At 43.0% G+C, this 13705-nt stretch overlaps 1 long non-coding RNA gene across 1 annotated transcript; it reads left to right on the forward strand.

Moving 5' to 3' along the window:
• The first annotated feature begins 241 nt into the window (after positions 1-241).
• LOC114887998 lies at positions 242-13495 on the forward strand. Its single transcript, XR_003791677.1, has 3 exons — positions 242-479; positions 1750-1915; positions 11956-13495. It is a non-coding gene; the product is annotated as an uncharacterized LOC114887998 (long non-coding RNA).
• Positions 13496-13705: the final 210 nt, after the last annotated feature.

Below are 13705 nucleotides of genomic sequence, written 5' to 3' on the forward strand. Positions count from 1 at the left end.
GGCTTGAGCGCCGCGGGCGATGGCGGCGGGGGCCGCCGGGCGGGAGGGAGGGACTTGACTTTGAAGGGGAGGCGGGAGGTCGGCGTGCTCAGCCCCACTCCCTGCCGCCCCTCCCGCGGCCGAGCTTGCGGGAGGTGCCCGGCAGGCGGCGCTGCTGCTCCGGCGGAGCGGCAAGGTCCCCGACTGTCCGAGGACGGGAGAGCCGGAACCAGCGGGGCGAGGGGCGGAGAGCGGGAGGGGCAACCGGCGGAGGCGCCGCAGGAGTGGCCCTCGGCTGCTTCTCCCTCTTCCCCGCCGAGGGCGCAGGGCCGGGGTCCACGGCAGCAGGTGTCGCCTGGCCCAGCGGGTGCGAACAAGCCCACCCCTTTGCGCCTCTCCCGGCCGCGCTCTGGCACTTTCGACCTCAGCCGCCTCCCTCCATCGCCATCAGGCGCGGCCTAACCTGCGGAGAGGCCACGTCCCCCGGAGCCGGGGGCCCGGTGGGTGCCCACTGCCCTCGCACCTCGTGTCGCCGACAGACGTTTCCCTGGCCTGCCCCTCACCAGACTCCAGATGTCGTCCAGCTGAAACGATTAGTGGCGGTTTGAGGGCTGATCCCCAACCTGGGCCCGCTTTGCGGGTGGGGGAGGGGAGAGGGCGGAATCACTCTTAATCTCGCCTCACGGCTAAATAATTTACTCAAGGTTTTCTCTTCCTGCCAATTCCCTTCCCTGCACCCCTGCCCTTGGCTTCCTGCTTTGTGAAGCCCCAGGGAGAGAAGGGCCAAGTCTTAATAAAAGTTAATATTAATAGTGGTGGAGGCGCCGGCAGGTGCTTCTCCACACCTCATCTCCCCCTCTCGCCCCGCCCTCCTCCTCCAAGCCCGGCCCCCTCCTCTGGGTTTCCTTTGAATATTGGAGATGGGCCTTGCGCTTGGGGGGACCATTTCGGAAATAAGGCCGCTGGAGTGAGAAGCCTCGGTCCACGTGTTCTGTAAACCACATCCTCCTGCAGTTGCCGTGAGCGCGGAAGGTGGCAAAGGTCGGGCGTGCACACGGTGCGCGGGTGCCGCTGCAGAGCACGGGGTCAGATAAGCGCGCAGGGGGAGTTGGCAGGTTGGACAGGAAATATACCCGCAGGAAGGGGACGGGCTGAGCAAACTCGCGGGAGGGGGGTTGTGTTGGGGGGAGGGGCACAAAAATCAAAAAAGCAACAAACCAATACTGTAAAAAGGATACCTAGTAACGCCAAGGACCTGTTGCCAAGGACCTGTTTTCCTAACGCGGGGGCAAAGGACTCAGAGAGGTTGTCCTTCCCATAGCAAAGCCTGGTCTGGTTTAAGTTTTTATGAACGCACGTTGAGGCCTTCCACGGAACAATTCCTTCCAACAAGTTTGAACAATGCAGAGGGGTGGAAAAAGTTAAAATTTGCCCCTTCTTTCAATCCCATCCCTCTGGGGTACCAGTGTTAACACCCCGGTCCATATCATCCCAAGAATTTTTTGTGCTTAGACAAATGTGTATCACTTATCTTGTTCTTCCTTTTGTCTCTCCTTAAAAAAGAATGAAGTCATACTTTTCGTTGTGACTTGCTTTTATCAGTTAATAATATATCATGGCCATTTCCCCAGGTCATTATATATAAATCCAACTGAGTTTTTTTTTTAAATCCAACTGACTTTTTAATGGCCACTGCCTTTTATAAATTTGGGTATACCAGAATTTTATTCATTTACTCAACAATTTCTTTGAATGTTTATTACGTTCTAGGTGCTGGGAAAACTGCATTAAGATCACAGATAAAAATCCTTGTTCTTGGGAAGCTTACATTTTAGTGGGTAGAAACTGAAAAGAAACACATTTATTCAACTGCTTTTCTACTACTGATGGATTTTCACGTTGCTGTCAGCATTTTGCTATCATAAGTGGTCCAAAGGTAAGCATCGTTTTACATATATCCTTTTGTATCTTATTTTATTTTATTTTATTTTTGCGGTACGCAGGCCTCTCACTGTTGAGGCCTCTCCCGTTGCGGAGCACAGGCTCCGGATGCGCAGGCTCAGCGGCCATGGCTCACGGGCCTAGCCGCTCCGTGGCATGTGGGATCTTCCCGGACTGGGGCACGAACCCGTGTCCCCTGCCTCGGCAGGCGGACTCTCAACCACTGCGCCACCAGGGAAGCCCCTCTTTGTATTTGTAAAGGATAGATAACTCAAATAGGAGATCCTAGGTCAAAGAAAATGCTCAATTTAAAACTTTTTTTTCACCTTTAAACTGTAATAAATATAGTCATTGCTTTCCGAAAAGGTTTAGCAATTAACAGTACCGCACAGGTGCCTATAATGAGTTCCCCTTTCTCCATGGCCTCTTTGCACTAGAGGTTATTGCTTAAATTTTTGTTAATTTGATGGACAGAAAATGGTAACTAACTTAATTTTATGTTCCATGATGTACTAAGCAGGTTGAGCATATTTTCATATTTTTTTGGCATTTGCATTTTTTGTGATCTGCTTGAGTCTATTATTTTCTAGTAAACAGAAGGAAAGGAACCAGAGGGTTTACACATCCCAGGCCTTGTGCTTGATTCTTTAACTTATTTCATTTAATCTTTGCAAAAACCAATATCTAACCCTATGAGACAGATTATGACCCATGCCTTTCTGATGTCGAACACCATGCCATTTCAACCGTGGTTGAGTCTGCTCTCTGAATGTGGTAGACTTTCTAAGTATAAAGGCAAAGTAAGAATTATAAGGAGAATAGTAGAGAGCTATCAGAACCGTCATCTTCAAAATTTAAAAGCAAATTAAAAATGACAAAAAAGCCTTTGCTACAAAAATGTCAGAGGATTATTTTCCTTAATATATAAAAAAATTCAACGCAAGATGACAGGACAAATACCAGACTTCTAATGAAATATCATCAAATAACATAACACTTTTAAAAATTCAATACACAATCTGGTGACGGTTTGATAGCTTTTAAAAATCCAATACTCAATCTGGTGACGGATGATAAACAGGCACCTCCTATACTGATGAAACTGTAAATTAATATATTTTTGAATGGCAATTTGGCAATATTTTAGAAGTCTTAAAATATACTCATTAAGTTTAGTAATTTCACATCTAGAACTAATCTAAGGAAATAATCAGAAGTAGGGAGTTGGAAATAAGTGTCTGATATTAATATTTTGGGTAACTAAGTTATGGTATACCCATTCAGTAGAATATTACATAACCATTAAAGCTGCTATTTTCAGAGTGTTTGATGATCTGAGGAATACTTATTCCTTTTGTCTCGTAAAGAATATATACAGTATGACGCAAAAGAATATACACGTACAGTATGATCTTTTGCATCTAGGTATCTATGTATTTATGTATCTAGGCTGAAAAATGGCCCTCTGAAAGACATCTATAGCCTAATCCCTGGAAGCTGTGACTGTTACCTTGCATGGCAAAAAAACCAAACAAGCCAAAAAAAGGGACATAAAAATCAAAACCAAACCAAAACACCAAAAAACAAAAAAGCAACAATCCCACCCCAAACTGTTGTTACAGATATGATTAAATTAAGGATCTTGAAATGGAGAGATTACCCTGGATTATTCATGTAGGCCCTAAATGCTACCACAAGTGTCTTTATAAGAGAAAGGCAGAGGTAGATTTCACACACACACACACACACACACACACACACACACACACACATGAAAGTGATACGAAGGAGCAGTGAGAGATTTGATGTTGGCTGGAGTGATGCAGCCACAAGCCAAGAAATGCCGGCAGCCACCAGAAGCTGGAAGAAGCAAGGATGAGATATTCTCCCACAGTCTCCAGTGTGGCTCTGCTCACATCCTGATTTCAGCCCAGTTTTGGACTTTGGCCTGAAAACTGTGAGAGAATGAATTTATTGTTTTAAGCCAGCAAATTTGTGATAATTGGTTACAGCGCCCACAGGAAACTAATATGGTGGTGTTTCTATTGCTGTATAACAGCTCCACACTCAGTGTCATACAACAAGCACGTCATTATGTCCATGGATTCTGTGGGTCAGGGACCTGGACAGGGTACAAGAAGAATGACTTGTGTCCACTCCACAATGTCTGGACCCTCAGGAAGACTTGAGTGGCCAGGGCAGAAATCATCTAGAGGTTTCTTTAGTTTTAATTTTAAAATTTTATTTCATTTAAAAATTTTATTTATTTTTTTGGCTGCACCTCACAGCTTGTGGGATCTTAGTTCCCCGACCAGAGATTGAACCTGGGCCACTGCAGTGAAAGCACCAAGCCCTAGCCACTGGACCACTGGGGAGTTCCCTAGAGGTTTTTTTATTCACGTGTTTGGTGCATAGGCTGAAAGGAGCCCAAAGTTGGGATCATTGTGGATTGTTAACCAGAGCTCCTCTTCGGTGTGGCTTGAGCCTGCTCCCAGCATGGAGGCCTCAGGGTTGTCAGACTTTTTACATTGTGGTTCAGAGCTCCGAAGATTTGTGCTCCCAGTGAGCAGGCGGGAAGCTCTATGGCCTATTATGGTCAACCTTCAGAAGTCACAGTGTCATTTTTACCACCACTTTTAATCTATTGATTGAAGCATTTACAAACCCTCTCAGATTCAAGAGGAAGGGAATAAATCCACCTCTCTATGGGAGGAATGTCAAAGAATTTGCAGCCATATTTTAAAACTGCCACAGTTAGTTCCATGCCCACAAACTATTTACATTCTCCATGTCCAAGTTCTCTCCTCCTAAAGTTTTATGTTACTTACTAAGGCATTGGGCTTAGGCTTAGGTGACAGGGCCTCCTAATATAAATCAGGTCCAGGTGGATGTTAGGCACCTTGACTTAAGCTCTTTGGGTATGGTTCTGCTTGATCTGTAAACTGATGAATTAAAGAGACAAGTTTTCTGCCACTCCTCCCTCAAATAAACCCAACATACAACGGTAGGACGAGTATAGGATGACTGCTAAGATACTCCTGTTCCAAAGTGGAGGAAACAGAAATGCATAGCAGTCATTGGTTTATATTAATTTTGAAATCCATCCCAGTATGTGATGTTCACTTATTGATTAGAACTCTGTCCTGCTTCCTGGGAGTGACTGTCTGGGACTTTCCCCTCTCTCCTGTGGGTCTTTGTTCCCATTCTCTGAATCATCCTCCCTTTCCCCATAAAAAGTAGCCAATGATTGTAAATTTTTTCAGTCTGCCTTCTGCCTAAGTTTGGGCAGCCAAAGACCTCATTTCATTTTTTGTTTGTTTTGTTTTTTAAAATATTTATTTATTTATTTATTAGTTTATTTATTTGGCTGTGCCAGGTCTTAGTTGCGGCATGCGGGATCTTCGTTACTGCGTGTGGGACCTTCGTTGTGGCATGCAGGATCTTTTAGTTGTGGCATGTGGAATCTTTAGTTGCAGCATGCAAAATCTTTAGTTGCAGCACGCATGTGGGATCTAGTTCCCTGACCAAGGATCAAACCCAGGCCCCCTGCATTGGGAGCACAGAGTCAGCCACTGGACTACAAGGGAAGTCCCTCATTTCATTTTGTACCACCTCTGTTCCTCTCTATTCAAGCTGATATAATTCCCTCAAAATCTCTGTGGATTTCTCATATCGCAATTTATAAAAAACGTGCTCCGTTAGATAAAGTCACCCACAAACCTCTGAGATTCCTTGTCTACCCTGAGCCCCATGTGGCTGTCGTGTAGCAATGCCTTTAGATCTTTAGAAGCCCTACTGTTTAACAGAGATTGCTTGTAAGGTTTTCCCTGAAATTCTTAGAAGGCAGAAGAGGTCCAGAATGTGCCATCTCAACATGTGCCACTTTGGCTTGGGCCGTAGGCAGTTGAGAGTCAGCAGATCCAGGGAGAGTTCTCTGTCCTTCCCTTTCCTGCCTAAAAGTAGGGCATAAGGTTCCCTTTGTGAAGGTATCCTCCCTCTCCTGTACCAGGAAGTGGAGAGCAACTTCTATCACTGGAGGTGGAGAGTCAGCACAATGATGAGCCTGCAGACACACCTTTTACTAAAGTGACCATCATCGGCCTTTCGTTTTCCTCATATATTTCCTAGCCGCTTCCCACATGTATCATTTCTCGAAGCCCAAACCTCCTTTCCTTTGTTAAAATGGTATACAAGGCCTTGAGTCTAGTTACTTCTTTGAGTTTCACTTCCTTTCTGTGAACTCCCGTGCAGGTAAAATATTAATAAAATGTGTGTTCTTTTTCTCCTGTTCACCTGTCTTTTGTCAGTTAAATTGGAAGGCTCCCAGGTACTGAGCCTAAGAGGAAAAAAATTTTCCATCCTGACAAGGCCTTTTGTCTAGTTGAGTTTATGAAGCAGCACCTATACCTTTCTTAAGTGCTAACAAAGGGCTTTAAAGTCACGCCCTTGGCTTCATTTTTATTCTGAAAACACTTTTCTTTTTTTTTTTTTTTCTTTTTACTGTGTCCTGGATTTGATCTTTGCTCAGAGAATCCTCTGCTGGCTAAGTTCCAGCTGAGCCCTCTACATTTCCTCTTAATCCTCACTGATAACTGAATGGTGTATTCTTTTCACCCTTTCACATCCTCTGTAGGCAGCTAGAACAAGTTGATGGCCCCTTTAATATCCCGTCCAGAAATCTCCTCAGCCAGATTACTGAGTTTATTAAGTACATTTCCTATTTTCCCTGGTATCCCAGGTGACAGCGTTGCCAAACGTTCTGCCAGTACCTAGCATGTGTCTCCTTTCCTTCAGCATCCAATAACATTTTCCTCACTTTGTTCAAACCCTCACCATCAGCTTTCCCAATGCCTGCCTGACTTCTCCCTGCCAGCCAGTCCCCAAACAAACACCACATTTTAGGCATTTTGATGGCAACAGCCCATTTCCAGGTACCAAATTCTGTCCTGTCATCTATTACTGTGTAGCAAACCACCTCAAACAACAACTATTTCAATATGTTCATGGATTCTCTGGGGCGCAGGAGCTGTCTTTTCTCCACTGCCTGGAGCCTCAGCTGGGCAGTCTTGAATGGCTGGGGGCTTCTTCATTTACGTATCTGGCACCTCATTTGACATGACTCAGCTGGAGCTGTTAACTGGAACCTCTGCATGTGGCTTGGGCCTCCTCACAGCTTGACAGCCTCAAGGTCATCAAACATCTTACGTGGTGGCTCAGGCCTCCAAGAGCATGTGTTCCCAGCAAACAGTGTAGAGGCCACATGGCCTGTCATGACCCAACCACATGGAGTTACTTCCTCCATATTATATTGGTCAAAGCAGCCACAAGCCCATCCGGATTCAAGGAGGGAGGACATATATTCCACTTCTTGATGGGAAGACTGTGAAAATGTGGTCATGCTTTAGAATAGCCACATGCACACACCTGTGTTTATATATATATGTGCACAGACTGCAGACTGAAAGGAATCATACCAAACTATGAGTGATTAAGACCACTGCTGTGGTGTTAGGAGCAATTTTGGTTTTGTTTTTTCCTTTTTCTTAGACTCTTCTGTATTTTTCAGATTTTCTATAATTATATTTATTTTGTAATAAGCAATTATTTTATGTTTTACTATTTTATTATAACAAATTTCAAGAACATTAAAAAGAAACATAGTATAAGAAACTCCCATCACCCAGTTTTAATAACGATCAACTCATAGCCAGTTTTGCTTTGTTCACATCTCCCCAATATTCTGAAGAAAATGCAAAATATATAAATGCATCTCTAAATTTTTAGAATATATCTTTAAAAAATATGAATACTTTTATCTTTATCATACCTTAAAAATAGCACTTCTGCACAGCAAAGGAATCCATCAGCAAGATGAAAAGGCAACCTACTGAGTGGGAGGAAAGATTTGTAAATCATATATCTGATAAGGGGTTAATATCCAAAAAATATAATATACAACTCAATAGCAAAAAAACCCCATACAATCTGATTTTAAAAATTAGGCAAAGGATCTGAATACATATTTTTCCAGAGAAGACATGCAGATGGCCAACAGGTACAAGAAAAGATGCTCTACATCATTAATCATTAAGGAAACCCAAACCACGATGAGATAATCACCTCACACCTGTTAGAATGGCTGTTATCAAGAAGACAAAAAATAACAAGTGTTGGTGAGGGTGTGGAGAAATGGGAACCCCCGTACACTGTTGGTGGGAATGTAAATTGGTGCAGCCACTATGGAAAACAGTATGGAGGTTCCTCAAAAAATTGAAAATAGAACTACCACATGATCCAGCAATTCCACTTCTGGGTATTTAGCCAAAGAAATCAAAAACACTACCTTGAAAAGATACATGCACCCGCATGCTCACTGCAGCATTATTTACAATTTCCAAGATATAGGAGCAACCTAAGAGTCCATCAATAGATGAATGAATAAAGAAAATATGGTATATATATATATATATATATATATATATATAATGGAATATTATTTAGCCATAAAAATGAAATATTGCCATTTGTGACAACATGGCTGGACCTTGCGGCATTATGCTAAGTGAAAAGGTCAGACAGAAAAAGACAAATACTGCATGATCTCTCTTACATGTGGAATCAAAAATAAAAAAGAACAGAAAACCAAACAGAGCTCACAGGTACAGAGAGCAGATTGGTGGTTGCCGGAAGTGGGGGTGGGGTGACAAAATGGGTGAAAGGAGTAAAAAGATACAAATTTCCAGCTATAAACTGAATGTCATGGGGATGTAATGTACAGCGTGGTGATTACAGTTAATAACACTGCATATCTGAAAGTCGCTGGGAGAGTGGATCCTGAAAGATCTCATTACAAGAAAAGCATTTTTTATAACTGCGTACGGTGATGGGTGTTAATTAGACTTATTGTGGTGATCATTTCGCAATATATACAAACATTGAATTATCGTGTTGTACACCTGACGCTGATACAATGTTATTTCAATTATACCTCAATTTTAAAAACAGCAGTTCTTTAATATCATCGAATATCTAGTCTGGGGCTTCCCTGGTGGCGCAGTGGTTAATCCACCTGCCAATGCAGGGCACATGGGCGTGAGCCCTGGTCCAGGAACATCCCACGTGCCGCGGAACAGCTAAGCCCGTGCGCCACAACTACTGAGCCTGTGCTCTAGAGCCCGCGAGCCACAACTACTGAAGCCCACGCGCCTAGAGCCCGTGCTCCGCAACAAGAGAAGCCACCCCAATGAGAAGCCCGCGCACTGCAACGAAGAGTAGCCCCCACTCGCCGCAACTAGAGAAAGCCTGGGTACATTAATTAAGACCCAATTCGGCCAAAAATAAATAAATACATTTATTAAAAAAATTATCTAGTCTGTGTTCAAAGTTACAATTGTCTCATAAATGACACAAATGTCCTGTAAATGTTTTTTGTGGGGTTTTTTTTGCGGTATGCGGGCCTCTCACTGTTGTGGCCTCTCCCGCTGCAGAGCACAGGCTCCGGACGCACAGGCTCAGTGGCCATGGCTCACGGGCCGGCCGCTCCGCGGCATGTGGGATCTTCCCAGACCGGGGCACGAACCCATGTCCCCAGCATCAGCAGGTGGACTCTCAACCACTGCGCCACCAGGGAAGCCCTAAATGTTTTTATTTTATAGTTTTGTTTTTTAAAAATGAGGTACAAAAAAAAGGTTCGCAAATTATGATCCGTTGCTATATCTCTTACAGCTTCATTAATCTATAGTAGAGATTAACTCTTCAGTCTCTTGGGTTTTTTTAATCTTACAATTTAGTTGTTGAAAAGAAACAGGTTTAGGGGACTTCCCTGGTGGTGCAGTGGTTAAGACTCTGTGCTCCCAATGCAGAGAGCCCAACTAGATCCCACATGCGTGCCACAACTAAGAGTTTGCATGCCGCAACTAAGGAGCCTGCGTGCCACAACTAAAACCCGGCTCAACCAAATAAAAACAAATAAATAAATATTAAAAAAAAAAGGAAACAGGTTTATTTGTCCCATGGAGAAGTCTATATTCTGGTTTGTTGATTATATCATCACAGTATATACTCATATTCATAAATATATAAATATATTCTCATTCTCTGAGACAAATGATAAATGGATGTATACTATACACACGAAGAGTTATTTTGAAAACATGATTGTAACTGTGGCTGAAAGGAGGAATCCAAAGAGGTCTCCTGAAATTTCACCAGAAATTGTATTAAAGAAGATCAGAGCATAAAAGTGGTAAATTAAATGAAAAGTATAATAAAAAAAAGCATAAAGAAATCCATGGAGGATGTTGGCATCAGGGGAGGGAAAAGAAAAAAGGAATCAAATGCATTGGGAAATTATAATCTAACAATGAAAAACCAGTAAGAGGCATAAAGGACAGGATGGGAAGAAGGGAGATGCTAGTTGCACTGAATTCATTGATGCATTCATTCCTTCAATGAGTCATTCCCTATTTACTGAGCACCTGTCCAGCACAGGGCTATATTTTATGTATTGTAGCACTCATAAAACTATTAGAGGAAAGTCAAAATGGAAAAAGGAAGTATGTGGAAAAGAAACATGGAAACTCTTTATATAGTTTCCTGGATATTTGTTTGGCTTAGCATGTCCCAGAATTAGGTCAGAAGAAGTGGGATGCAGTCGGCTTTCTCAGATGATGGACCTTTGTCAGGGTTGATATGAGAGGTGTGACATCCATGCCTGGCAACCCTCAGGGGCAGAGCCTTCAGTTTTAGGACTTGAAAACTGACATTTGCAATGAACAAATTTAAGAAAGTTTTGCAAACTTTATTAATTTATTTAAAAAATATATCTATTTTTTTCCACCCAAATGTGACACAGTTATTGTGAAAAATACAAACCATCAGAAACATAAATTATTAAAAGTGAAGCCACCCAAACCACTAGTGTCTACTAAATTTTTCGAGATTCATATTATTCTTTTTCTCTACTTGCAAACATTTATAAATTTCTGAACTTCTTGACACAGAATAATTTCTTCCTTGGAAACTAGCTAATGACAGCTAACATTTATTGAAAGAAGCTAAATAATTTGCCTCAGGTCACACAGCCAGTAAATGGTGGACCAAGGATTCAAACCCAGACAGTGCAGCTTTTAGAACACATGCCGTAAGGGCTTTCTAGGGAAGTGATATCCAATAGAAAGAGAATCCAAATCTCATATGCAATGTAAAATTTTTAGTAGCCATATTAAAAAGAAGTAAAAAGAAACAGCTGGAATTGATGTTAACATATTTTGTTTAACTCAATATATCCAAATTACTATCATTTTAACATGCAAACAATATGAAAATTATTAATGAGATATTTAACACTGTTTCACACGAAATCTAAATTTAATGTGTGTTTTGCACCTCCAGCACATATCAGTTTGGATTAGCCAGATTTCAACTGCTCAGCAGCCGTGTGCAGCCAGTGGCTACTCTACTGGACAATGCGGGCTACGGAGTTTGAGTTGTTCATTCACAGATGTTGACTGTGGGCCCTCTATGTGTCATGCATCATGCTTGGTGCGGGGGAATCACTGGTGAACGAAACACAGGGCTCACACTCTAGGGGAGGAAGCAGAGGAAAAGCAGTGAATAAATCAAGAAGTACACACCACAGGGAAGTCACGTGATTGCGATCATTGCTATGAAAAAAAGAGAAAGAAAGAGAGAGAGAGGGAGGGGGAGAGAGAGAGACAGAGGAAGGAAGGAAGGAAGGAAGGAAGGAAGGAAGGGAAAAGGAAGGAAGGAAGGAAGGAAGAACGGAGGAAGGGAGGGAGGAAGAGATGTAAAGAGTTACTAGGGGGCCTACTTTAGCTAGGGTGGCCAGGAGAGATGTTTTTGCAGAGGTAACATTGGAATAGAGACCTCAGTGACAAAAGGAGCAATAACAATGGCAACAATAAAAGGCCAGTTCTTGCGGAAGGTGCTGCTCTGAGTGCTTTCCATACACTAACTCACTGTAGCTTCACAAAAACAGATTAGGCTGGGTCTATCATTATCCCCATTTTCCAGATGAGGAGACCGAAGTGCAAGAGGTGAAGTAAATGGCCCAAGTTTACACAGCAACTGGGAAGGAGCCACTGAAGCAGACCTAAGGAAGAAGAGCTGTCCGGGCAGAAGAATTCACGTGAAGCCTCAGGGGGACAGTAGCAGGCTGACCAATGGCCCCAAACATCACCAGGTCCTAATCCTGGAACCTGTGGATGTTGCCCTGCAGGACGAAGGGACTTTGCAGATGGGGACGTTCATCCTGGATCATCCGGTGGGCCCAGTGTCATCACGAGAGTGCTTATACATGGGGGGGAAGAGGGAGATTTGGCATCACATATGTGATCCCTGTGGAAGCAGAGGTTGCTGTGATGGGTGGAAGGGCAGGAACCAAGGAGTGCAGTCCCTGCCGACAGTTTAGACTTTGACCTTAGAAGCGTAAGACGATAAACTTGTGTCGTTCAAAGCCACTAAGTTTGTAGTAATTTGACGGCAGCGATAGGAGCCACCCGTGAGTCTTTTCTCTGTGCTCTTTCTGGCCTCCAGTTCTTCCTGGCTCTTCTCTCTGCAGAGAACTCCCTCCCTTGGTCCCCTCTCTCCAGCTCGCCTCCTTCAAACTCTGCTAAGATTCCCCGGAATCCCCCAGGCTTGGTGTCCCCTTCCTCTGTATTCCTTGAACACTTCGCATAAATCTGTGTTCAAGCACTAATCATACTGTATTATAATGTGCCCTTTCACTAGTCTGATTCTTGCTTTTGATTTGATGTTGGATTTCTTGAGAGTAGGGATCCTATATTTTGCCTTTTTCTATCCCCAGTAATTGGCGCAGGGTCTGGTAAAACTGTAAGCCGTTCATCCAAGTTTATGGAATAAAAAACAACAATTAAACAGAAAACTGCAATAAGGAATCACACCATACAAAGTCCCATAATAAAGGCGATTCGCTTCACAGTCCTGGGATTCTCCGGCCAGGGTCTAACAGGCACAAAAGAGTAGGACTGTGTCTTCCTATCCCCACACCCTCACACCCCCCGGAGCCGTCCCCTTCCCTCCCCAGGCAGTCTGACCTTGACCTGTCTGAGGCATCCTAGGTCCCACAGCTTCCCCAGTGCTGTGCACTCTGACCCCGGCCTCTACTGGTTGTTGAGGCTAAGAGCTCAGCCAATGATGAACGAGGTGGAGAAGTGTTTAGGGCTTCTGAGGGCTGCCCCAGCTGTAACGTGATACATCTGTTGCACTTTCTGTAGGAAAAGCAACAGTTTAGTCAGTGTTCTTTTAAATCATGCCCATTTCTTCTAGACATAAAGTAAGGATCAAATAAGAAAAAGATTTAAAAATCATCTGTAATCTCTCTACCCACAGTTAATCGTTAATAACATTAAAAATAGTATCATTAATGTCAGAATGAGTACATTGCTAATTAATATATAGAATGAAGAACATAAAGTGAAATGTAGAAGAATACCCAGTGCCACTCCCCAGAGTTAACTACTATGAATATTTGGTTATACTTTTGTCTAGCCTTAAAAAAAAGAAACTATAAAGCAACTCAAAAAAATAAAAACAGCAACAGTATTGTAAACAAATAATAAAAATTCCACAAAACCTACTAAGATGAATTCCATTTCTTTTAAAAAAAATCTTAGTCTTATTTTTACAAATGTCTAAACTACTCTAGTGGCCGACGTGCTTGTAATTGTACATGAGCTGTATGGTCTCTCAAACCCTCTCAGATACTCAGTGTACAGGATTGAGGAGTACTCTCGCAATATGT

This window comes from Monodon monoceros, unplaced genomic scaffold (assembly GCF_005190385.1).
Source record: "Monodon monoceros isolate NGI ecotype Baffin Bay Population unplaced genomic scaffold, NGI_Narwhal_1 Super_Scaffold_8, whole genome shotgun sequence".
Lineage (NCBI taxonomy): Eukaryota > Metazoa > Chordata > Mammalia > Artiodactyla > Monodontidae > Monodon > Monodon monoceros.